The 24,071-nt window shown below is 36.7% G+C and overlaps 1 pseudogene; it reads right to left on the reverse strand.

Moving 5' to 3' along the window:
* Window positions 1-5,182: 5,182 nt before the first annotated feature.
* Window positions 5,183-24,071, reverse strand: part of LOC116111614 — a 31,753-nt pseudogene continuing 12,864 nt past the window's right edge.

Consider the following 24,071-nt stretch of genomic DNA (forward strand, 5'->3'; position numbering starts at 1 on the left):
AATTAACATGGAAACCAAAACTGAATATTGCAATATGCAGATTTTCAATTAAAAGAAACAAGAGGATTATTAACATGCAATCTACATAAATAGCAGGCTATTATCAGTACTAAAAAGTCTAAAATCTATAATCTACTAAAGGTCAAGCATGGAGGAAATATAAACTAATTCAATAAAGGATCAAGTTCAAAAGTCTTCTTACACCCCAACGCTTTTGGGAAGGCTATTAAACAATTCATGTCACTTAGGAAGAACGTAAGTTAGAATTTAACATTTTCTTTGATACCTATGTTAAGAAATATGAGTTATTTTGTTTTATTGTTTATTAAGGGTAGATCTGTCTTTTCATTATTTCCTTTGTTTAGCCTATATATATCTTTGTATTTAGGTTAAATCATACTTTTAGTATTCAATTGAATTGTGCAGTATCAATGAAACCCTAGCCTCCTCTTTTTTACTATTATTTCTTTGGATTGTTTAACATGGTATCAGAGCAAAATTTCATGAGACGAGGCTTAATCTTAAACATAGCTTGCGCGGATCCAAAAATTTCAATTAAATTTTTGGAGAGGGTATTCGTTCAGTTTCTGCAATCTGATATTTCGTTGGTATTCATTCAATTTCGGCAATCTGGTATTTCGTTGGTATTCGTTCAATTTCGGCAATCTGGTATTTCGTTGGTATTCGTTCAATTTCGACAATCTGGTATTTTGTTTTCCTTTCTTTTGCATTCTGGTTTTCTTTGTTGTTTGAATATGGCTACTGAAAGAGACGATTCGCTTCAGTCTGTAAGTGTGAGGTTAGATGACAAGAATTATTCGTATTGGAGTTATGTGATGAGAAATTTTCTTAAGGGTAAAAAGATGTGGGGATATGTTAGTGGAACTTCTGTGAAACCTAAGAATACTGATGAGGGTTATGATGCTTTGGTAGATTCCTGGGAAGCAAACAATGCAAAAATTATTACTTGGATTAACAATTCTGTTGGGCATTCCATAGGTACACAGTTAGCGAAGTATGAGACAGCAAAAGAGGTTTGGGATCATCTACAAAGGTTATTTACTCAGTCAAATTTTGCAAAGCAGTATCAATTGGAGAATGACATACGAGCTCTTCAGCAGAAGAATATGAGTGTTCATGAGTTTTATTCTGCTATGACAGATCTTTGGGATCAATTGGCTCTTACAGAATCTGCAGAATTAAAAGCATGTGGTGCCTATATTGCTCATAGGGAGCAGCAACGGTTGGTACAGTTTTTAACGGCACTTCGTAGTGATTTTGAAGGACTTAGAGGTTCAATTTTGCATCGTTCTCCAATGCCTTCTGTTGACTCAGTTGTCAGTGAGTTATTGGCTGAAGAAATACGTCTTAAGTCTCATTCTGAAAAGGGAATTCTTTCTGCTTCTACTTCTAATCCTTCTGTGTTAGCAGTACCTTCGAAGCCAGTCTTTAATAATCAGAATAAACCTTACACAAGGGTTGCCTTCGACGAGTGCAGTTTCTGTAAGCAAAAAGGTCATTGGAAGGCTCAGTGTCCTAAGTTGAGGCAGCAGAATCAATCGCAGCAGCAATCTCAAGCTTGGAAGCCTGGCAACCAGTCACAATCTAATGCTTATAGACCACCTCAGGGTTACAAACCACCACAGTCTAATACTGCAGCAGTAGTTTCATCAGGTCCTTTCACCGATCCTAGTACTCTGGCTGAGCAATTTCAGAAGTTTCTCTCCTTACAGCCACAAGCTATGTCTGCTTCTTCTTCCGTAGGTCAGTTACCTCATAGTTCTTCAGGTATGTCACATTCTGTATGGGTTTTGGATTCTGGTGCTTCACATCATATGTCTCCAGATTCTTCATCTTTTGCTTCTGTGTCCCCTTCGTCTTCTATTCCTGTCATGACTGCTGATGGCACTCCTATGCCTTTAGCAGGTGTTGGTTCTGTTGTCACACCTCACTTGTCTCTCTCTAATGTTTATCATATTCCAAAACTTACATTAAATCTTGCTTCTGTTGGTCAGTTATGTGATTCTGGTAATTTAGTCACCTTTTCCTCTTCTTCTTGTTATGTGCAGGATCTACAGTCTCAGAAGCTGATTGGGACAGGCCGTAGGAAGGGGGGACTATATATTTTGGATGAGTTAAAAGTGCCAGTTGCTGCTGCTACTAGTAGTGCTGATGCTGCTGCTACTAGTGTTGATTTGTCTTCTTTTCGTTTGAGTCCTTCTTCTTCTAGTTTTTATTTATGGCATTCTCGTTTAGGTCATGTTTCGTCTTCTCGTTTGAGATTTTTGGCATCCACAGGGGCTTTAGGAAATTTGCAAACTTGTGATATTTCTGATTGTAGTGGATGTAAACTGGCAAAATTTTCAGCTTTACCTTTTAATCGAAGTATTTCTGTTTCTTCTTCTCCATTTGATTTGATTCATTCTGATGTATGGGGACCTTCTCCTGTTGCCACAAAAGGAGGGTCTCGATATTATGTTTCTTTTATTGATGATCATACTCGTTATTGTTGGGTTTATTTAATGAAACATCGTTCTGAATTTTTTGAGATATATACAGCCTTTCGAGCTCTTGTCAAAACTCAACATTCTGCTATTATCAAATGTTTTAGGTGTGATTTGGGTGGGGAATACACTTCTAATAAATTTTGTGAGTTGCTTGCATTAGATGGAACTGTTCACCAAACCTCGTGTACAGATACTCCTGAGCAAAATGGTGTGGCTGAAAGAAAACATAGGCACATTGTTGAAACTGCTCGTTCTCTCTTATTGTCTTCCTCTGTTCCTAGTGTGTTTTGGGGTGAAGCTGTTCTTACTGCTGTAGGTTTGATTAATACAATTCCATCTTCTCATATTTCAGGTTTTTCTCCTTTCGAAAAGTTGTATGGGTATGCCCCTGATTATTCTTCCTTTAAAGTTTTTGGTTGTACTTGTTTTGTTCTTCGTCCTCATGTAGAACGCAGCAAGTTGTCCTCTCGATCTGTTATTTGTGTCTTTCTTGGTTATGGTGAAGGTAAAAAGGGGTATCGTTGTTTTGATCCAATAACTCAGAAACTTTATGTGTCTCGTCATGTTGTTTTTCTTGAGCATATACCTTTCTTTTCTATTCCATCCACTACTCATACCTTGACTAGATCTGATCTAATTCGTATAGATCCTTTTTCTGAGGATTCTGATAGTTTGTCATCTCAGGTTCCTAGTACTGATCATTCTGCAGGTACTGACACTTTACTCTCCAGCACACCTGAAGCTCCCTCTTCTCCTATGGTCACTCAAGCTTCGTTTGAGATTGTGGATCCACCTCTACGTCAATCCATATGCATTCGTAAGTCCACAAAGTTACCAGATTTTGCTTATTCTTGTTATTCTTCATCTTTTGCTTCTTTTTTAGCTTCTATTCATTGTCTCTCTAAGTCCTCTTCCTATAAAGAGGCAATTCTTGATCCTCTTTGGCAGCAAGCCATGGATAAGGAACTTTCTGCTTTGCATAAGACAGGTACTTGGGATTTGGTTCCTCTACCTCCTGGTAAGACTGTTGTTGGTTGTTGTTGGTTGTCGTTGGGTGTATAAGATCAAGACTAATTCTGATGGATCTATTGAGCGATACAAAGCTAGGTTGGTTGCAAAAGGGTACTCTCAACAGTATGGTATGGATTATGAGGAGACATTTGCTCCTGTTGCAAAAATGACTACTATTCGTACTCTTATTGCAGTAGCTTCGGTTTGTTAGTGGCATATCTCTCAACTTGATGTTAAAAATGCCTTCTTGAATGGAGATCTTCAAGAAGAAGTTTATATGGCGCCCCCTCCTGGTGTTTCACATGATTCTGGGTATGTTTGCAAGTTGAAGAAAGTGTTATATGGTCTTAAACAAGCACCTCGTGCTTGGTTTGAGAAATTTTTTATTGTGATCTCTTCCCTTGGATTTGCTTCTAGTAGTCATGATTCTGCTCTTTTTGTTAAGTGCACTGATGCAGGTCGTATCATTCTGTCTTTATATGTTGATGACATGATTATTACTAGTGATGATATTAATGGTATTTCATTTTTGAAGACAGAGTTAGCTCAATAGTTTGAAATGAAGGATTTGGGTTCTCTACGATATTTCTTGGGTATTGAGGTAGCCTACTCACATTGAGGTTATCTTCTCTCTCAGTCGAAATATGTTGCAGATATTCTTGAGCGGGCTAGACTTACTGATAATAAGACTGTCGATACTCCGATTGAGGTTAATGCAAAGTATTCTTCTTCTGATGGTTTACCTTTGTCAGATCCTACTTTATACCGTACTGTTGTTGGGAGTTTGTTATATCTCACTATTACTCGTCCAGATATTGCATATGCTGTTCATGTTGTTAGTCAGTTTGTTGCTTCTACTACTACAGTTCATTGGGCAGCTGTTCTTCGTATTTTGCGGTATCTTCGGGGTACAGTCTTTCAGAGTCTTTTACTTCCATCCACCTCTTCCTTGGAGCTGCGTGCATACTCTGATGCTGATCATGACAGTGATCCCATGGATCGCAAGTCTGTTACTGGTTTCTGTATCTTTTTGGGTGATTCTCTTATTTCTTGGAAGAGCAAGAAACAATCCATTATTTCTCAATCTTCAACCGAAGCAGAATATCGTGCTATGGCATCTACTTTGGTTACGTTGGTTACTTGCAGATATGGGCGTTCCTTTTTCTCATCCCACTCCTATGTATTGTGACAACCAGAGTTCTATTCAGATCACAACTCGGTTTTTCATGAACGAACTAAGCACATTGAGATCGATTGTCACCTTACTCGTCATCATCTCAAGCATGGCACCATTACCTTGCCCTTTGTTTCTTCTTCTTTGCAGATTGCAGATTTCTTTACAAAGTCGCATTCTATTTCCCGTTTTCGTTTTCTAGTTGGCAAACTCTCGATGCTTGTAGCCGCCGCATCGTGAGTTTGAGGGGAGATGTTAAGAAATATGGGTTATTTTGTTTTATTGTTTATTAAGGGTAGATCTGTCTTTTCATTATTTCCTTTGTTTAGCCTATATATATATCTTTGTATTTAGGTTAAATCATACTTTTAGTATTCAATTGAATTGTGCAGTATCAATGAAACCCTAGCCTCCTCTTTTTTATTATTATTTCTTTGGATTGTTTAACAACCTATTCCTGTCTCCAACAAAAAATGTTTGCAATTCTTTGTCATAATTTATAAGAGAGAATGCCATAGAAATTAACCTGCTACATCAAGACATTGTTGTCCCCTTCAAAAGTAGATTGCACATCAAATTCACTTTTCAAATGACCAACATGATTTTTAGTCTTCAGGCCTTGTCCTTCACATGCTTCACGGCATTCCTAAAAGAACAAGAGTCTGAATCAGACCACTTAACATGAAGGTAAATAATCGATGCGTAGTTGAAGTTCCTGACCTGTAGTGTTCGCTGATTGTGCCAGGTAAAAGTAGCCTTGAATGCACTTGAAATAACATGAATGGTTTTATTTGACTGAGGTGTCCTATTCACATATAGCATCTTTATGTAGTTTGCAGCATAACTGATGGCATATATGTTGCAAGGAGGAAAGGGGGAGGATAGCAGCAGAAATAACAACACCAGTTTATTAGATAAGATCATCAATAGATATGTCCAGTATAATTACTTCTATTCAAATACCACATATTATCGAAGCAATCAGGATAAATATATTAGCATTACTAAGTGAAAAATATAGACACTTTTAGTAGAATCAAACTCCCTACTTACTTTGCAAACAGATGAGAGTCAATTGGGAAAATTTTGTAGATGTGTCAGCATTGGGAAAATTTTGTAGATGTGTCAGCATTGGGAAAATTTTGTAGATGTGTCAACATTGGGAAAATTTTGTAGATGTGTCAACATTGGCAAATACAGTAACATATATACTCAGTTCATATCAGATACTATAAATGTAAGGGAAGAGAAGGGAGAAAAGTTTAATCCCAAAGTTAGAATAAAATTTAATTTTCACAATACAAGTTATCGAGATGCTTGCATCTTTGCAAGGAGAGGCAATAGTCGCTGTTGATGACTTGGATAATCGAGCAACAGGATTTCAAGTCCATTTGGTGTAATAGAGAATGCCCGCCTTGATAGTGCATACCTTATAGCTATTGATAAGCAAATCTAAAAAGAGAAGAATGTTAATTTCCAATAGTTCATTAAGTTTCTCAGGATTACCTGCATCCTTGGCCCAAAAATTATATACAACTACAAAAGTTTTGCAACTGAAGGGAGACCATATTTAAAATCCATTATTACCTTTGATATGTACATTGCTGCTGATGCTATATTTACATGACCAGATGTTAAAGGGGCCATGAAAGCTAAGAATCTCTAAAAATAACACAAATATATAAGAGTTTAGAAAGTCATCTTATCATATAAATTAAGCTAGAAGAAGATAACAAGATGCCATCCATCAGTAAGGTAATTTCCTAATCTGGGTCTCTGATTGCACTAAGATATTCTCCATCAGGTGATGTTAAAGTAGGTGTCCTAGAGAGTAGGTCTCCTAGAGCCAATCAATTATCATAATATTGACTCTTTATAAGAACATTTATTTATCAATAAAAGGCATATTCTTCTATATCGTGTAAATTATAATTGTATGTATTGATATATGTCCTTAGGATGATAGAACCGTGACAAAGGTATCAAGTGTTTCAAATCTTGATAGTGAGAACCCTATGATCACATATGATGGCTATTCTAGAAACGTTTGTAGCCCCAGTGTTATTTTGACCAAGGACATAGATAATACGGTAAGACCATCATAGTGTTGAACGACTCTATCGAAAGACAGTGATTGATCTCACTTGTCAAGGTTGTTTGTGACAACTTGGTGCAACACATAGGTGCTTGCTGTAGGCAATTTCACTAGACAAACCCACCAGAGGATTCCATATGGATGGTGTTAGTAATTGATCTCTAGTAGGCAGCGGAAAAATTAAAATAAATCGGAAATCAATTACTATTACGCCAAGATCTGGGTATCGATTAAATTGCTTACATGTTAAAAACAAAATTTTTGTATAAATCAAATTAATCCATTCAAAGGATCATGAATTTTACGCACGTTTGGAGGCTCCTTCAAGTGTCTCTAATATTATTTCACTACCCATCAATATAGAATCGCACGTACGTTGATCCACATGAAGACAATCCGAAGAACTGACCGTTGTTTTGCTAGAACAACAAGATGGCTTCAAGAATCAAGTTTTTCAAAGAATCTAGCATAGAAAAATATTTCCCTTCAACCAATGAGTGGGGACGTGAGACAGAGAGTGAAAGAGTGGCTAGGGTTTTTTTAATTTAATAACATTATATGGTTTTAATTTTAAGTTGCACTTATATAGTGCAACAATTAAAACCCTATTCCAATAAGGAATTGCCATGGGCTCAAACCCTAATTCACCTTGCAACCAAACATCCTTTAATTGGTATTTTAAATTTTAATTAATTATTATTATAATTAAAAATCAATTAATATGTATATAATAATGTATATTAACAGTTAATTAATAATAATAATCAATTTAATATATGCACACATATATTTAAATATAATCTCACTAATTTTAATTTTAACATTAAAATTAAATACAAGCAACAATCTCAGCAAATTTAATTGCACTATCAAATTACAAACATACCTTTTCGTCCTAAAAGATGAAAATACCCATTTCACAAATTGATTCTTAAATTATCTTCTAAGTGTGTGATTTGTAGGCTCCTTATCATATCGGCAGTGAGTAGTATTGCGATTAACACCAATTAATTGTTTCATTACACACAAACCAAGGTTGGCCCCTAGCAAGGCATGATGGCCACCCGATAGATTCAGGTTCAACGAAATTGCTACCTATCAACGATATGGTTACCGTGCAATCAAATCATTTCATAATACGTTATCACAACGAGGCTGAGGTACATAAATAGTGCCAACCTCAATTATTCTCGATATCTTTGTATTCAGTTATTGGACTAATGACTAGATAAATAAATTGGATTGAGCAACAACTCAATCCCATTGCTGCCATTTACTGAATTGCGCAGTGAGATAACTTCTCTTATACCTAGGAGTGATGAATCCTTTGTCGATCTACCATAGTTTTGGTACACTCCTCAATGCAGCCAATCACTATTGTATTGATAGCTCTAAATAGAACTACGTTAGGCTAGTGTCAAACGACACCAATCAGTGCACAAGGCGCTCTCAAGTCTAAGGACCACATGCTTCACTATTCGTTAGAGGATTTATTCCATAGACACTGTGGTTACCATCCATATGGAATCCTCTAGTGGGTCCGTCCAGTGAACTTGCCTACAGCAAGCACCCATGTGTTGCACCAGGTTGTCGGCAAACAATCTTGACAAGTGAGATCAATCACTATCTTACGACAGGGTCATTCAACACTATGATCGCCTTACCGTATTATCTTTGTTTTTGGTTAGAATAATACTGGGGCTATGGACATTTCTAGAATGGCCACCATATGTGATTATAGGGTTCTTACTATCAAGATTTGAAACACTTGATACCCTTGTCACGGTTTTACCATCCAAAGTACATATACCATTACATATAACTATGATTTTCACAATATATAAGAATATGACTTTTATTGATAAATAAACATTATTACAAAGAGTCCATTTTACAATAATTGATTGGCTTCAAGGCACCTATTCTAACAATCTCCCACTTGCACTATAGCCAATCATTCATGTATTTAATACCTGAATGACCTTAAGTGTTTTTCATACTTCTACTATGATAGAGGCTTCCTCAGTGGATTGGCGAGATTGTCATCAGTATGCACTTTACTAATCTGCACATCTTTCCTCTCAACCATTTCTCTGATGAGATGAAATCGTTTGAGTATGTGTTTGGACTTCTGGTGAGACCGTGGTTCCTTTGCTTGAGCTATTGCTCCATTGTTGTCGCAATAGACATCTATTGGATCAACAATCGTGGAGACCACATCAAGTTCGATGACAAACTTCTTAATCCAGATTGCCTCCTTGGCCGCATCAGATAATGCGATATACTCAACCTCCATTGTAAAGTCCGCTATAATGCTTCACTTGGAGTCTTCCAGCTCATTACACTCCTATTGAGACAAAATACAAACCCGAATTGTGAGCGATACTCATCTTTATTTGTTTGAAAACTAGAATCAATGTATCCTCTTACAGTGAGCTTATCTTCCCCTCCATAAACCAAGAACATATCCGTAGTCCTTTTCAAGTATTAAGGATGTTCTTGACAGCTATCCAATGACGCTCACCTAGATCCGTTTGATATCTACTACAAGTGCTTAATGCACATGAGACATCAATCTGAGTACACAACATGGCATACATGATGGATCCAATTGCTGACGCATATGGGATCCTTTTCATTCTATCTCTCTCATTGTGTGTTTTAGGACACATATCCTTGGAGAGATAGACACCATGTGACATCGGAAGAAATCCTTCCTTGGGTTTTTCCATACTGAATCTTTTTAGTACCTTGTCAATGTATGTACTCTGACTTAGGCCATGCAACCTACGCGATCTATCGTAGTAGATCTTTATTCTGAGGATGTAGGTTGTTTCTCCTAAGTCCTTCATGGAGAAGCACTTGGATAACCAAGTCTTTACCGACTGCAAGTTCGGTTTATCATTCCCGATCAGAAGTATGTCATCAACATAGAGCACCAAGAATACCACTACGCTCTCACTTACCTTTTTGTAAACATAGGGCTCATCTTCGTTCTTGATAAAACTAAATTCTTTTATGGTTTCATCAAAACTAATGTTCCAACTCGTTGAAGCTCGCTTGAGTCCATAAATGGACCTCTGCAACTTTCATACCTTATCAACTTGTCCATCAAGAACGAAACCATCGGGTTGTGTCACATATTCAAGGTTTCCGTTTAGGAAAGCTGTTTTGACATCCACTTGCAAAATTTCATAGTCATGATATGCGACAATTGCAAGCATAATCCAAATGGACTTAATCATGGCAACCAACGAAAAGGTTTCTTCATTGTCAATACCATGAATTTGTTTGAAACCTTTGGCAACCAGTTGTGCCTTATAAGTATGTACCTTGCCATCCATGTCAGTCTTCTTCTTGAAAACCCATTTACACGTTATGGGTTTTACCTTTTCAGGTGGATCCACCAAAGACCATACTTGGTTCTGGTACATGGAGTCTATCTCAGATTTCATGGCTTCAAGCCATTTAATAGAATATAGATCCGGTATAGCATCTTCATAGGTTCCAGGTTCATTGTCTTGGTAGACCAATACGTCACCATGTTGAGTTATGAGAAAACCATATCTCTCGGGCTGATGATGTACTCTCCCAGACCTACATAGCTCCTATGCTACTTAATGTGGTTCACTTTGATCCACAAATTGTGGAGTGACCTCCTCACGATGTTCAACCACTTCTTGTGGCACATCCTCCCATCCTTCGTCTAATGCATTTTGTGGTTCTAAAACTTTATTGAGTTCTACTTTTCTCCCACTAGTACTTCTTAAGAAAAATTCATTTTCTAAGAAGACACCAGTACGAGTGACAAAAATTTTGCACTCTTTTGGATGACAGAAATAGTACTTTTGGTCTACCTAGGATACCTCACAAAAATACATTTGTCAGATTTCCGGCCCAACTTGTTTGAAGTCAATTTCTTGACATAAGCTTCACAATCCCAAATCTTTAGATAAGACAAGTTGGGCTTTTGTCCACTCCATAATTCATATGGAGTCTTATCTACAGACTTTGACGGCACACAATTTAGTATGTGAGTCACAGTCTCTAGGGCATAACCCCAAAATGATGCAGGTAGATCACTAAAACTCATCATGGACCTAACCATGTCAAGTAAGGTCCAATTCCTCCTCTCAGACACTTCATTGTGTTGGGGTGTATACGGAGGGCTGTATACAGAGGGGTGAGTTGTGATGTTATCCCATATTCCTTCTGGTATTCAGAAAACCTTGAACTCAAGTATTCACCTCCTCGATCTGACCGAAAAGTCTTAATACTTTTGTCCAACATATTATGTACTTCATTCTTGAATTTTTTGAATTTATCAAAGGCATCAGATTTATGTCTCATAAGGTAGACATAACCATATCTACTGAAATCATTAATAAATGTGATGAAGTATGAATATCCACCTCTGGCTTTAACTGTTAGTGGACCGCATACATCACTATGGATGATGCCTAACAGTTCAGTAGCCCTTTCACTTTGTCCTGTGAAAATCTACTTGATCATCTTGCCTAAAAGGCATGACTCGCATAACTCAAATGAATGGAAGTCAAAAGGGTCCAAAACTCCATCCTTTTGAAGTTTTGCCAGAGTTATATTTGATTTTGATCGTTATGTATAGATTTCTTAGTTTCAACATTGAGAATATCCTTATTGTTTAAATCAAGAACGTATAATTTGTTATATAACCTTGAATTCCAAATAGAATACCATTCAAACTAAAGGACAACAATCCATTAGAAATCTCAAAATGATATCCTATATTATCCAAAACGGATACTGAAATAATGTTTCTAGAAATCGTAGGTGAAAAATAACAATCTTTGAGTTCTAATATTAAGCCCGTAGGCAAAGATAAACAATGAGCCCCTATAGATAATGCAGCCACATGTGCTCTATTTGCAACTCGTAGGTCCACTTCTCATTTAGCGAGCAATCACTTTGCCTCAGTCCCTGGACATCAGTATGAATTTGAGTACCAGATCCTGTGTCAATGACCTAAGATGTTGAAGGAGAGAAGTTAATCTCAATCATGTACATACCTAAAGTCGAAGCGTTTGACTTCTTCTTGTTCGCGAGGAAAACCTTGTAATGCTTCCTCTAGTTGTTGCCACAATAGAAGCACACTACCTTCCCACCTTTCCCAATACCACCCTCAGACTTGAGAGTATCTTATCCTTTGGGCTTAGGCTTAGGCTTCGGCTTGGGATTGGCCTTGGCCTTTCCCTTACCCTTACCCTTTCCTTTGCTAGCAGCAACTAGTAAAATATGCTTAGACTTTTTCATGTCTTGCTTCGCAGTCTTAAGCATGTTCTGTAATATCCCACTTGAGGTACGTATTTAAGATTTGTCGTATTAGCTAAAAGTTTATTGTTTTAACTTAAATTGAGTTGTATGTTGAGTTGGTTGAATTGTTGCCTTGAAATGGGTTGAGTTTTGGTGAAGTTGAAAATTCAAATTTCGCCGGGGCGAAGAAGAAACTTCGCCGCGGCGAGGAGGAGAAGTGGCATTCGGGTAGGTTCTGCCCAATTTCGCCGAGGCGACAAAAAATTCTTCGCCGCGGCGAAGAGCCTAAAATAAAGATTCTTGAGTTTTCTAGAAAATTCTCCTTTTGGGACACAATGACCATTTTACCCCTAATTAGTAGGAAAAGTGGGGAGTAAAATGAAAGGAATTTTAGTAGAGATTGTGGTTGTATGGGGGTGTAGTTGTAAAGAATCAAAGGATATAGATGGAATTTCCAAGAAAGGACAAGGGCAAAATGGGAAATGAAGCTTTTAATATGAACTAAAAAGAGTAAAGTGTAGAGAAAGCCCTCATTCATCTTCATTCCACCGCCTCTTCCATTGCCCTTATTCTCTCAATTTCTTCACCCAATTTTCCAAGAGTTCTAAGGGTTTTAAGAAGCTTTTTGAGTAGAAATTTCATCTAAAGCTTTCTAAGGTAAGAATTCATGCTTTAGATGTGAGTTTTCTTGTATTTATAGTGAGGTCTTATTGTGTTGTTGCTGCCCTTGTGGTTGTTTTGAGTTGTAGAGAAGAGACAAGCCAACAAAGGGAAGGAAAAGTGCTAAGGAAGCCATCTTTGCACAAGGTAAGTAAATCCAACCAAGTTGAGTTATGACTAAGCTTTGAGTAGAGACTTATTTTAATTATGTATGTACATGATATATCTACTGAAAATTGAGATGAGATGTGTGCTTAGTCTTAGTAGTTGGGATTGATTATATATGAGAAGTGTTGTTGATATGTGTATTGAGAATGGAGTTTGAGATGAAGTTTGAGAGATGTTTTGTAATCCTTTTTGGGAGTGTTTTTCTTGACAGGGATTATGAGTAATTGAGGGAGTTTTTCCCCAATTTGGATGGCTAGAAAAATGAAGTTTAGTAGTAATTTTCGTAGGGTGTTTTTATGCACATGAGATGTTTGAGGAAATGCCTAAGTGAAATCTGCCCTGTCACTGCCGTAACGTTCAGAGTAATTTTTGAGTATCTTACGGTTCGAACTGGGCTGAGACCAAAACAGAGAAGTTGTAGCCCTGTTTCTAAGCTTTGAAACGAGACCAGAACCGTAGTAATCCGAGGTGTATAGCATAAGTTATGGCCGTTTTAGTGTGACCGGTGCAGAATGACGGTTTTGAGGAAATCTTGTAGTTGGCATTTCATTAGTGCATTAGGGAGCATGAGCTAGCTCTACACCTTTGTTTATGCACTTAAGCAGTAAGATATAGCTTGAGATATAGTATAGAATATGAGTATATGCTACTCTCTTAAGAGAAAGAGAATAGAGTAGGTTGTGCGATGGGGAACCCGTGAGTAATGGGTAGAGTATTCCCGCATGTACGCCGCATTGAGAGAGCGGCATGAGTATCAGCTAGAGAAGTGGTGTAGTCCGTGAGAGTGCATGCGGATGAGGGCTATACCCGAGTACCCGAGAGAGAGAGATTATAGACTCACATGGCCAAGGGTTCCGAATCCATGCATAACCGAGTCCGATCGGCTAGAATGAGTAGAGATCACGTAGAGTGGGAGTGAGTCCCGGCCGTGCCCCCGGTGAGATGGGGTCGTGATTTATGAAAGAGTTATGAGAAAAGAGTTTCTAAGAGAAAGAGAAAGAGGAAAAGAAAGACGTACCCAAAGAGTTATTGAACGGGGAGTTGTAAGGAAAGAATTAGAGAAAGAGAGTTACGGGGCTAGTATGAGTAGAGGATTTACTTACTGAGCATTGTTTTAGTGCTCACCCCGTTGTTTTTCCCATGTTTTGCAGGACCTAGGTGAGGACACTGTCGGATGGATGTCGGCGTGCGAGGAGGAGTGGCTACACTGTCCCTGATGTTTTGATAACTTTTGTATATGTTATGCATTTTGTGTAAAAATGTACAAATTTGTAAAGAGTATGTATATATGTTTAATAAAAGAAAAATTTGGGCCCAATTTCCTTATGTTATTTTATATGTATTTCTTTACAAAGTTTTGAGTAGTAGTGGCTATTACATGTTCAGAGGCTTTGACAGGGTTTCACCGTCGTGTTCATATTGAAATTCATTATGAGTGATGAAAAGGAATCAGGTAGTGACTGTAGAATTAAATCCACTTGTAAGTCTGCATCCACACCAAACCCCAAAGTTTTAAGCCTCTCTAGATGCCCAATCATCTTGAATACCTGAGGACCAACTAGGGCTCTCTCAGTGATACGACTCCTAAACAATGAACTCAACACCTTATACCTCTCATGTTGAGCCTTTCCTTCGAAAAGCTCCTTTAGGTGCAGAATTATGGCAACAACATCTATATTCTCATGCTGCTTTTGTAGATCAAGTGTCATCGATGCTAGCATAATGCATTGAACATTATCAGCATCATCAAGGAACTTTTGGTAAGTATCCTTTACTTCCTGAGTGGCATCAGGATCAGGCTCAGCCATATAACGCCTGTCAAGGATATATAATTTCTTTTTGGATTTCAATACAACTCGAAGATTTCGATACCAGTCCGAGAAATTGGATCCATCCAGCCTGTTTTCCTTTTCGATTATCGATCACAGGTTGGTATTGCTCATTTTAGTGAATCTACAAATATAGAAAAGTAAAAGTCATTATCATGTTTATTATTATTTAATAAGGTCGTTTATTAAAAATGCTCCTACTATTTTCCTCAAGCCAATAGCCCTCACTATTAACTCGGGAAAGCCTGTTGGCTTTCCTAGTGGATTGAGATCCCATCTGGCCCATTTCAAACCTTCGCTTTGTCAAACAACAAAAAATGGGTTGATTAGATAAGCCAACAAACTTAATCCACACTAGTTGATAGCTCCCACTACCAACTTTAAATGCGAAGTAAGCCAACAAGCCAATCATACAGTACGATGACTGAAGCCATTGTCCTCAAGTGTAATTCTCAAAATCAGTAGAGTGGACACTAAATGTCACCACGCACACGCAACAAGTGTACTTTTCTACTATGCCTATGACGTGCTTATCAACCTTCGCTTTGGCGAACAGGCAAAACACATCATTTTAAGTCGAACCATCACTATTAAGGAAAACTCCAATGAGCTTTAACCTCTCCCTAGTAGAAGTGTATCCTTCGCTTTGACGAATAAGGTTCCAATGAATAGTGGTTTGATTAAAGTCATGATGATGGAAGGCATTTCAAGTGACTTAATATATTTTATTTAAGGGTTTTTATTTTACGTCTCACTAATTTATTATCTTTGTTAGAATGTCATTGATTTGTATGTTATTAAACATTCAACCTTAGCATGCATTCGAAACAAAAATTAAACGTGCAGGTACATGGCCCACTAAAACCGATTTCCTCTAGCCTAGAGGAATCGGTAGGTCAACCTAGGGTTTAAAAGATAAAACTTGGGTCTTCAAGTTATTCCTCTTCATTGCTTCTTAGTTCTTCATCACGATCATTACAAAAGATTTTATAATAAATAAAAGCCTATTCTAATATTTACATCAATAAAATAGAAACCTCGCGTTACATACGAGGGGAGTGAGATGAGAAGAAGAAATACATGGAGATATGAGAGAGAGAGAAAGAACACACAGGTCCTATTTATTTAAAAAAAATATTACAACCAAGCCCAAAATTAAAAATAAACAATAGCTCTAAGGCTCATGTATCTGGCACCATGCAATTATCAAACGAGAACATTACATACATTCTAAACAATCAATTTTGAATTGGGTGGGTGAAATTATGAAATTACCCTCTTAATTGTGCATAATAGTTATTGGCTTTGAAGGTTCTAACAAACTGCAGTTTGGTCTTTGCGTAAAAAACACAAAATGGTGCAGTAGCTTTCTTGTCGCGGCAAAGAAAATTCTTTGCCGCGGCGAAGTTCAAATAACATATAATCGCTACGGTGAAGTTTTATTTTGCCGCAGCGAGATTTAACTTCCAAAGAACTCTAGAAATTCCAGAATGTTTCTTGCCGCGGCGACATTTTATTTTGCCACAGCGATATTTACTTTTTTGCATCTCACCGCATATCAGTTAATCGAATGCATCAGCACATGACTAGAACATCAACCAACCAAAAAATCATTCATCAACACATTGTTTAATAAATTAATCATTTAAAACATGCAATATATAGAATTTTTCAGAATTTAAAAACATTCAATTCATGCAATAACATGTTATCAAACAAATACACATGTTATCAAACATCAATTAAGCAATATAATCTAATATGTAAGGCTTTGATACCACTATTAGTAATTGATCTCTAGTAGGCAACAAAAAAATTAAAATAAATTGGAAATCAATTATTATTAAGCCAAGATTCGGGTATTGATTAAATTGCTTACATGTTAAAAATAAAAAATCTGTATAAAATAAAATTAATCCATTCAAAGGATCAGGAATCTTACGTACATTTAGAGTCTCCTTCAAGTGTCTCTGATTTTATTTCGATATTGATTCAATATAGAACCGCACGTATGTTGATCCACACGAAGACAATCCGAAGAACCAACCGTTATTTTGCTAGAACAACGGGATGGCTCCAAAATCAAGTTTTTCAAAGAATCAAGAAGAGAAAAATATTTCCCTTCAATCAATGAGTGGGGATGTGAGAGAGAGAGAGAGAGTAAAAGGGTGACTAGTGTTTTTTAATTGAATAATGTTATGTGGTTTTAATTTTAAGTTGTACTTATATAGTGTAACAATTAAAACACTATTCCAATAAGGAATAACCATGGGCTCCAACCCTAATTCACCCTTGCAACCAAACACCCTTTAATTGGTATTTTAAATTTTAATTAATTATTATTATAATTAAAAATCAATCAATAAATATATAATAATATGTATTAACATTTAATTAATAATAATAATCCATTTAATATATACGCACATATATTTAAATACAATCTCACTAATTTTAATTTTAATATTAAAATTAAATATAGGCAACATTCTCAGCTAATTTAATTGCATTGTGAAATTACCAAAATACCCTTTCATCCTAAAAGATGAAAATACCCATTTCACAAATTGATTCTTAAATTATCTTCTAACTGTGTGACCCATAGGCTCCTTATCATATCGGCAATGAGTAGTATCACAATTAACACCAATTGATTGTTTCTTTACACACAGACCAAGATTGGCCCCTAGCGAGGCATCATGGCCACCCGATAGATTTTAATTAAGCGAAATAGCTACCTATCAACGATATAGTTACCGTGCAATCAAATCCTTTCATCGTATGTTATCTCATCGAGGCTAAGGTATAGAAATAGTATCAACCTCAGTTATTCTCGATATCGTTGTATTCAATTACTGGACCAATGACCGGATAAATAAATTGGATTGAGCAACAACTCAATCCCATTGTGGCCACAGATTTAGTGTCATTGCCATTTACTGAATTGTGCAGTGAGATAACTTCTCCTGTACTCGGGAGTGATGAATCCTTCATTGATCCACCATAGTCTTGATACACTCCTCGATACAAGCAATCACTGCCGCACTGATAGCTCTGAATAAAACTATGTTGTCAAGTCTAAGGGTACATGTACCACCATTCGTTAGATGATTTATTCCATAGGCATTGAGGTTACCATCCATATGGAATCCTCTGGTGGGTCTGTCCAATGAACTTGCCTACAATAAGCACCCATGTGTTGTACCAGGTTGTCGGCAAACAACCTTGACAAGTGAGATCAATCACTGTCTTTCGACAAGGTTGTTCAACACTATGATAGCCTTACCATATTATCTGTGTCCTTGGTCAGAATAATACTGGGGCTACAAACATTTCTAGAATGGACACCATATGTGATCATAGGGTTCTCACTATCAAGATTTGAAACACTTGATACCCTCGTCACGGTTCCACCATACTGTTCACAGTTGTAATTTCCTTGAATCTCTATCTGTTAGGTGGCCATGATGCCTTGCTAGAGGACAATCTTGGTCTGTGTATAACTGATGTTAATTGCGACACTACTCACTGCCAATATGATAGGGAACCTACAGGTCACACATTTCGAAGACAGTTTAAGGATGATGACATTTTGGAAGGGTATATTCATCTTTTAGATGAATGGGCATATTGGTAAATTTGCCGTGTAATTAAATTTACTGAGGTTATTGCCTATGTCCAATTTCATTATCAGAATAATTTAGCAAAAATATAAATTTTATTATTAGAGTTACTATTAATATTTAAACTAAATAATGAAATTGGGTTAATATGCAATTCTACCTAAAGTTTGAGTTGATGCTAAACTTGAGGGGTAGAGGGGATATTTGCTTTATTATTTAAATAAAGCAAAATTAGGTTTTCACTAACCAAACTATAAGCTGCCGTCCCACTCCCATTTTGAGAAGAAAAATATTCTTCTTTTTTCTCAATTTTCCCTTCAAAAGTCGACTAAGCCTTGAAGCCGAGAATTGATTCTAGCAAAATTAATTCTTGGTTATTGTTGTACTGTTTTCATGTGGACAACGTGAGTTCGATTCCATTCTTGAATCGGTAGCTAAATCGATTTCAGAGACATTGAAGGAGCCTTCTATTTTCGTAAGTAAATCTGAATCCTTGTATGGATCCCATTTTGAGAAGAAATTTTTTTTTTCTTAATTTTCCCTTCAAAAGTCGACTAAGCCTTGAAGCTGAGAATTGATTCTAACAAAATTAATTCTTGGTTATTGTTGTACTGTTTTCGTGTGGACGATGTGAGTTTGATTCCATTCTTGAATCGGTAGCTAAATTGATTTCAGAGACATTGAAGGAGCCTCCTATGTTCGTAAGTAAATCTGAATCCTTGTATGGATTTTGTGTTGTTTTGATTATATGCATGTAAAACATATATTCATTAGACCTGATCTTGGCAATAATAGTAATCGATGAACAATTTTTTTTTGTTTTTTCATTGCGTTGTATCACCGATTTACTAACAGTGGTATCAAAACGTAGGGTTTTGATAATATATGTTTTAATTAAATTGAATTGATTGATTACCTATATTGATTGCTAGAATTGCATGTTTAGGTTTTTCAATCTATTCAATTGCTTAAATTGATTAATTGATATACTGAATTTGTTGATGAATGTGTATTAGTTCATTTTCGTGTTTTAACGCATGAACAGTTCTGGAATTACGATTTGCACCACGGCATAGATTTGTTCTCCACGATGTCGAGCTTTATAAAGCCTGAAAAAATAGCGTACGCCGCGGTGAAATAAAACTTCGCCACAACGGGATCATGGGGTAAGCGATTGGAACACGCATATAGGCCCCGAAAAAATGAAACTTCACTGCGGCGAGATGACATTGTGCAATTGTGAAATTGTGTGATTTGAACTGCGGCGTAATAAAACTTTGTTGTAGCGTGAAAGTGTAGTAAGATCACGTACTCCGCAATTTGAGCCGTAGCGTAGTAAAACTTCTTCATGGCATGTAGCACGTCAGATCGTAAATTGTGTGGTCTTTGCCGCGGCGTAATAAAACTATGCCACAATGTGAAGGTGTTGTTAGAGCACGAGTTGTTGGATTTGCGCCTCGGCGTAATAAAACTTTGTCATGACGCATATTCATTTCCTTCGCCTTGCCGCGATATAATAAAACTATGTCATGGCATGAATGCTGCTATATGTCTTATTTCATGTTGTTACGTGATGAGACTTAAGTACACCATTTTAAAAGTGCTAGACCAATACATAATTCTGCAAATTCAAGAGGGTAATTTTGTAACTCCACCCACCTAATTCAAAATTGATTGTTTTGAATGTATGCAATAATTCTTGTTTGACAAATTGCATGATGCCCGGTACATGAGCCTTAGACCTATTGTGAGTATTTTAATTTAATTTTGGGTATGTATGGTTGTAAATTATTTTTAAATAGGGCATGTGTGCTCTACCTTTCTCCTCCCTTCTTGATGTACATTCTCTTCTCATTTTATTCCCCTTGAATATAACTCGCGGTTTCTAAATTTATTGATGTAAAATTAGTATAGTTTTAATTTCATTGTAAATTTAGTGTGATGTAATTTGTAATGTACTTGAAGATGGAGCAAGGATGAAGCGATCATACTTGAAGACTCATGATATTATTATAGGATTCCTATGCGACCTACCAATCCCTCTAGGCTCGAGGAAATCAGTTTTAGTTAGGCCATGTATCGACATGTTTCCTTAAATGCTTAGTATGCATGCTAAGGGTGCATGTTTTGACTATAACATGCTGATAAAGATAAAATTAGTGAGACATAAAATAAAAACCCTCAAATAAAGTATATTAAGTCAAACGCATACCTTCCATCACCATGGGTTTAATCAAATCACTGTTCATCGAAACCTTTTTCGCCAAAGCAAAGGGAACACTTATACCAGTGGGAGGTTAAATTTCATTGGAGTTTTCCTTAGTGGTGATGGGTCAACTTAAATTATATGTTTTGCTTGTCCGCCAAAGCGAAGGTTGATAGGCATATCATAGGCAAAGTAGAGAAGTATACTTACTGTATGTACGTGGCGACATGTAGTGTCCACTCTACTAATATCGAGAATCACACTTGAAGACAATGGCTTCAGTCATTGTATTGTGTGATTGGTTTGTTGGCTTACTTTACATTTGAGGTTGGTAGTTAAAGCTATCAAGTGGTGTGAACTGTGTTTGTTGGCCTACCTAATCAACCCATTTTGGCTTGTTCGCCAAAGCAAAGGTTTGAAATGGGCAAGATGGGATCTCAATTCACTAGGAAAGCCAACGGGCTTTCCCAAGTTAATGTTGGAGTAGGTGCCCTAGAGCCAATCAATTATTATGGAATTGACTCTTTGTAATAATGTTCATTAATCAATAAAAGACATTTTATACTATATCACGTAAATCATTATTATTGCAATATGTATTGATATATGTCCTTAGAATGGTAGAACCATGACGAGGGTATCAAGTGTTTCAAATCTTGATATTGAGAACCCTATGAGCACATATGGTGGCCATTCTAGAAACGTCCGTAGCCCCAGTATTATTCTGAAGTAAGGGCACAGATAATACGGTAAGGCTATCATAGTGTTGAACGACCCGGTCGAAAGGCAATGCCTGATCTCACTTGTCAAGGTTGTTTGGTGACAACCTAGTGCAACACATGGGTGCTTGCTATAGGCGATCACACCGCAGCAAGTTCACTGGACTGACCCACCAGAGGATTCCATATGGATGGTAACCCCAGTGTCTATGGAACAAATCATCTAACGAATGGTGGTGCATGTGATTCTTAGACTTGAGATCACCGGAGCACCTTGTGCACCGATTGGTGTAGTTTGACACTAGCCTAACGCAGTTCTTTTCAGAGCTATCAATACGGTGGTGATTGGCTGCATCAAGGAGTGTATCAAGACTACGGTGGATTGACATAGGATTCATCACTCTCGAGTACAGGAGAAAGTTATCTCACGACGCAATTCAGTATATGGCAATGACACTAAAACTGTGGCCACAGTGGGATTGAGTTGTTGCTCTATCCAGTTTATAATACGGGTCATTGGTCCAGAAACTGAATAAATAATATCGAGAGTAACCGAAAGTTGACACTATTTTTTTGCCTTCGTCTTGTCGATATAACGTATGATGAAAGGATCGAATTGCACGGTAATCATATCATTGACAGGTAACTACTTTGCTGAATTTGAATCTATCGAGTGGCCATGATGCCTTGCTAGGGGCCAATCTTGGTTTGTGTATTAGTGAGACGATTAATTGGTGTTAATCGCGATACTATACACTGCTGATATGATGAGGAGCCTATGGGTCACACACATAGAAGATAATTTAAGATCCAAGAAGAAAGAAGGGCGTTTTCATCTTTTAAGGCAAAAGGGTATTTTGGTAATTTCACAGTGCAATTAAATTTGCTGAGGTCGTAGCCTTTATTTAATTTGTTAGAAAAATTAAATGAGTGAAATTACGTTTAAATGTGTGTTCGCACATATTTAAATATGTTGTCATTATTGTTAAATGTTAATATATATTTAAATATGTATTAATTGATTTTGATTGAGATAATGATAGGAAAAAATAAAAATATCAAATTGGGAGTGTTTGGCAACATGGGGCGTTTGGGTTGGAGCTCAAGCTTATTCCATATGGGATTAGGGCAACTTGATTAAATATAAAAGGAAAAGTGTGTGTTAATTGTTTTTAATGAATTGATTTCTCTTTTAAAAAAAAAACACACACAACAGCCCCTTTGATAAACACTCCCACGGCAACAACACCTTTTGGCCCAAAATCAATTCAATTGATTTGCTTTCTTCTTAATCTTGAAGCCAAAAAGGATCTAGCAAATCCCTCTTTGATTCTTTTTGAGATTGTCTTCGTGTGGACTATGCAGGTTCGATCCTACACTTGGATCGGTAGCAAAACATTTGTCGACAAATTTGGAGGAGCCTCTAACGTGCGTTTGTTTTCTTTAAACTCATATTTATTTTTCTGCAGATTTTATTTAATATGAATTTTAAAATTATACCCTTGATCTTGGCTCATGTAAACGATCTCTATATTATATTTGTTTTGTTTCCGCTGCGTATACGGGACCGTTTACTTACAGTTAATAGTAAGGGCTATTGGCTTGAGGAAAATAGTGGGGGCGATTCTTTAATAAAAGTCCTTATTAAATAATAATAATAAACATTATAATAACTTTTACTTATTCTACACTTGTAGATTCATTAAAATGAGCAATATGAACCCATCATCACTGTGACAAATCATCTAACTGGGAAACAATGGAATTGTGAGAATTTTGTTGACTGCTATAGAAGTATAAACAATTTACTTAAGTCAAGTGATAGATTATACACAATTGAGTAGGCTTTGTCACCAGAGCCTGTTGATAGTTCTATCCATCAGACTAGGTATGTATACATGAAGCATAGACATGATGCTAAAGCAGAAACGACAAGATACATTGTACTTGTATCAATGACACCATTACTATGATTTTAGTGCCAAATATGGACTTAGCTTCCATTCTTTATATCTCCTCTAGGCTGTAATTTTGATTTCCTTTGTGTGGGAAACCTCTCCTTACACATGTGCACCCAAACCCAATCTCCAGGTTGGAAGACAACCTTCAAACGCCCCTTATTGGCTTGCTTAGCATATTGCTCATTCTTCCTTTCAATGTTGGCCCAAACTTTGGCTTGTAAATCCTTCACAAAATCTGCCTTTTTCTTACCATCAAGATTAGCATGCTCATTAGGAGGCAAAGGTAAAATATCCATAGGTGTTAAAGGATTAAAGCCATAAACAATTTCAAAAGGAGAAAATGAAGAAGTAGAATGAACAATCCTATTATATGCAAACTCAATATGTGGCAAACATTTCTCCCACTGCCTTAAGTTCTTTTGAATGATAACATGCAACAAAGTAGTGATTGTCATCCGTTTGAGGATGTGCAACAGTAGAGAATAACAGTTTGGTTCCTAATTTATTCCATAAAGCACTCAAAAAATGACTTAGGAACTTAACATCTCTATCACTAACAATTGTCTTAGGCAACCCATGCAAACGAACCACTTCTTTAAAGAACAAATCAATAATATTTGTTGCGTCGTTGGTTTTAGAACATGCAATAAAATGAGCAATTTTACTGAACCTATCAACAACAACAAATATGCTATCCTTGCCACTTTGAGTCCTTGGTAATCCTAAAACAAAATCCATAGATATATCAATCCAAGGTTGATTAGGTATAGGTAAAGGGGTATACAAGACATGCGGTCTAACTTTAGATTTTACTTGCCTACATGTA

Source organism: Pistacia vera, unplaced genomic scaffold, assembly GCF_008641045.1.
Source record: "Pistacia vera cultivar Batoury unplaced genomic scaffold, PisVer_v2 Contig646, whole genome shotgun sequence".
NCBI classification, from domain to species: domain Eukaryota; kingdom Viridiplantae; phylum Streptophyta; class Magnoliopsida; order Sapindales; family Anacardiaceae; genus Pistacia; species Pistacia vera.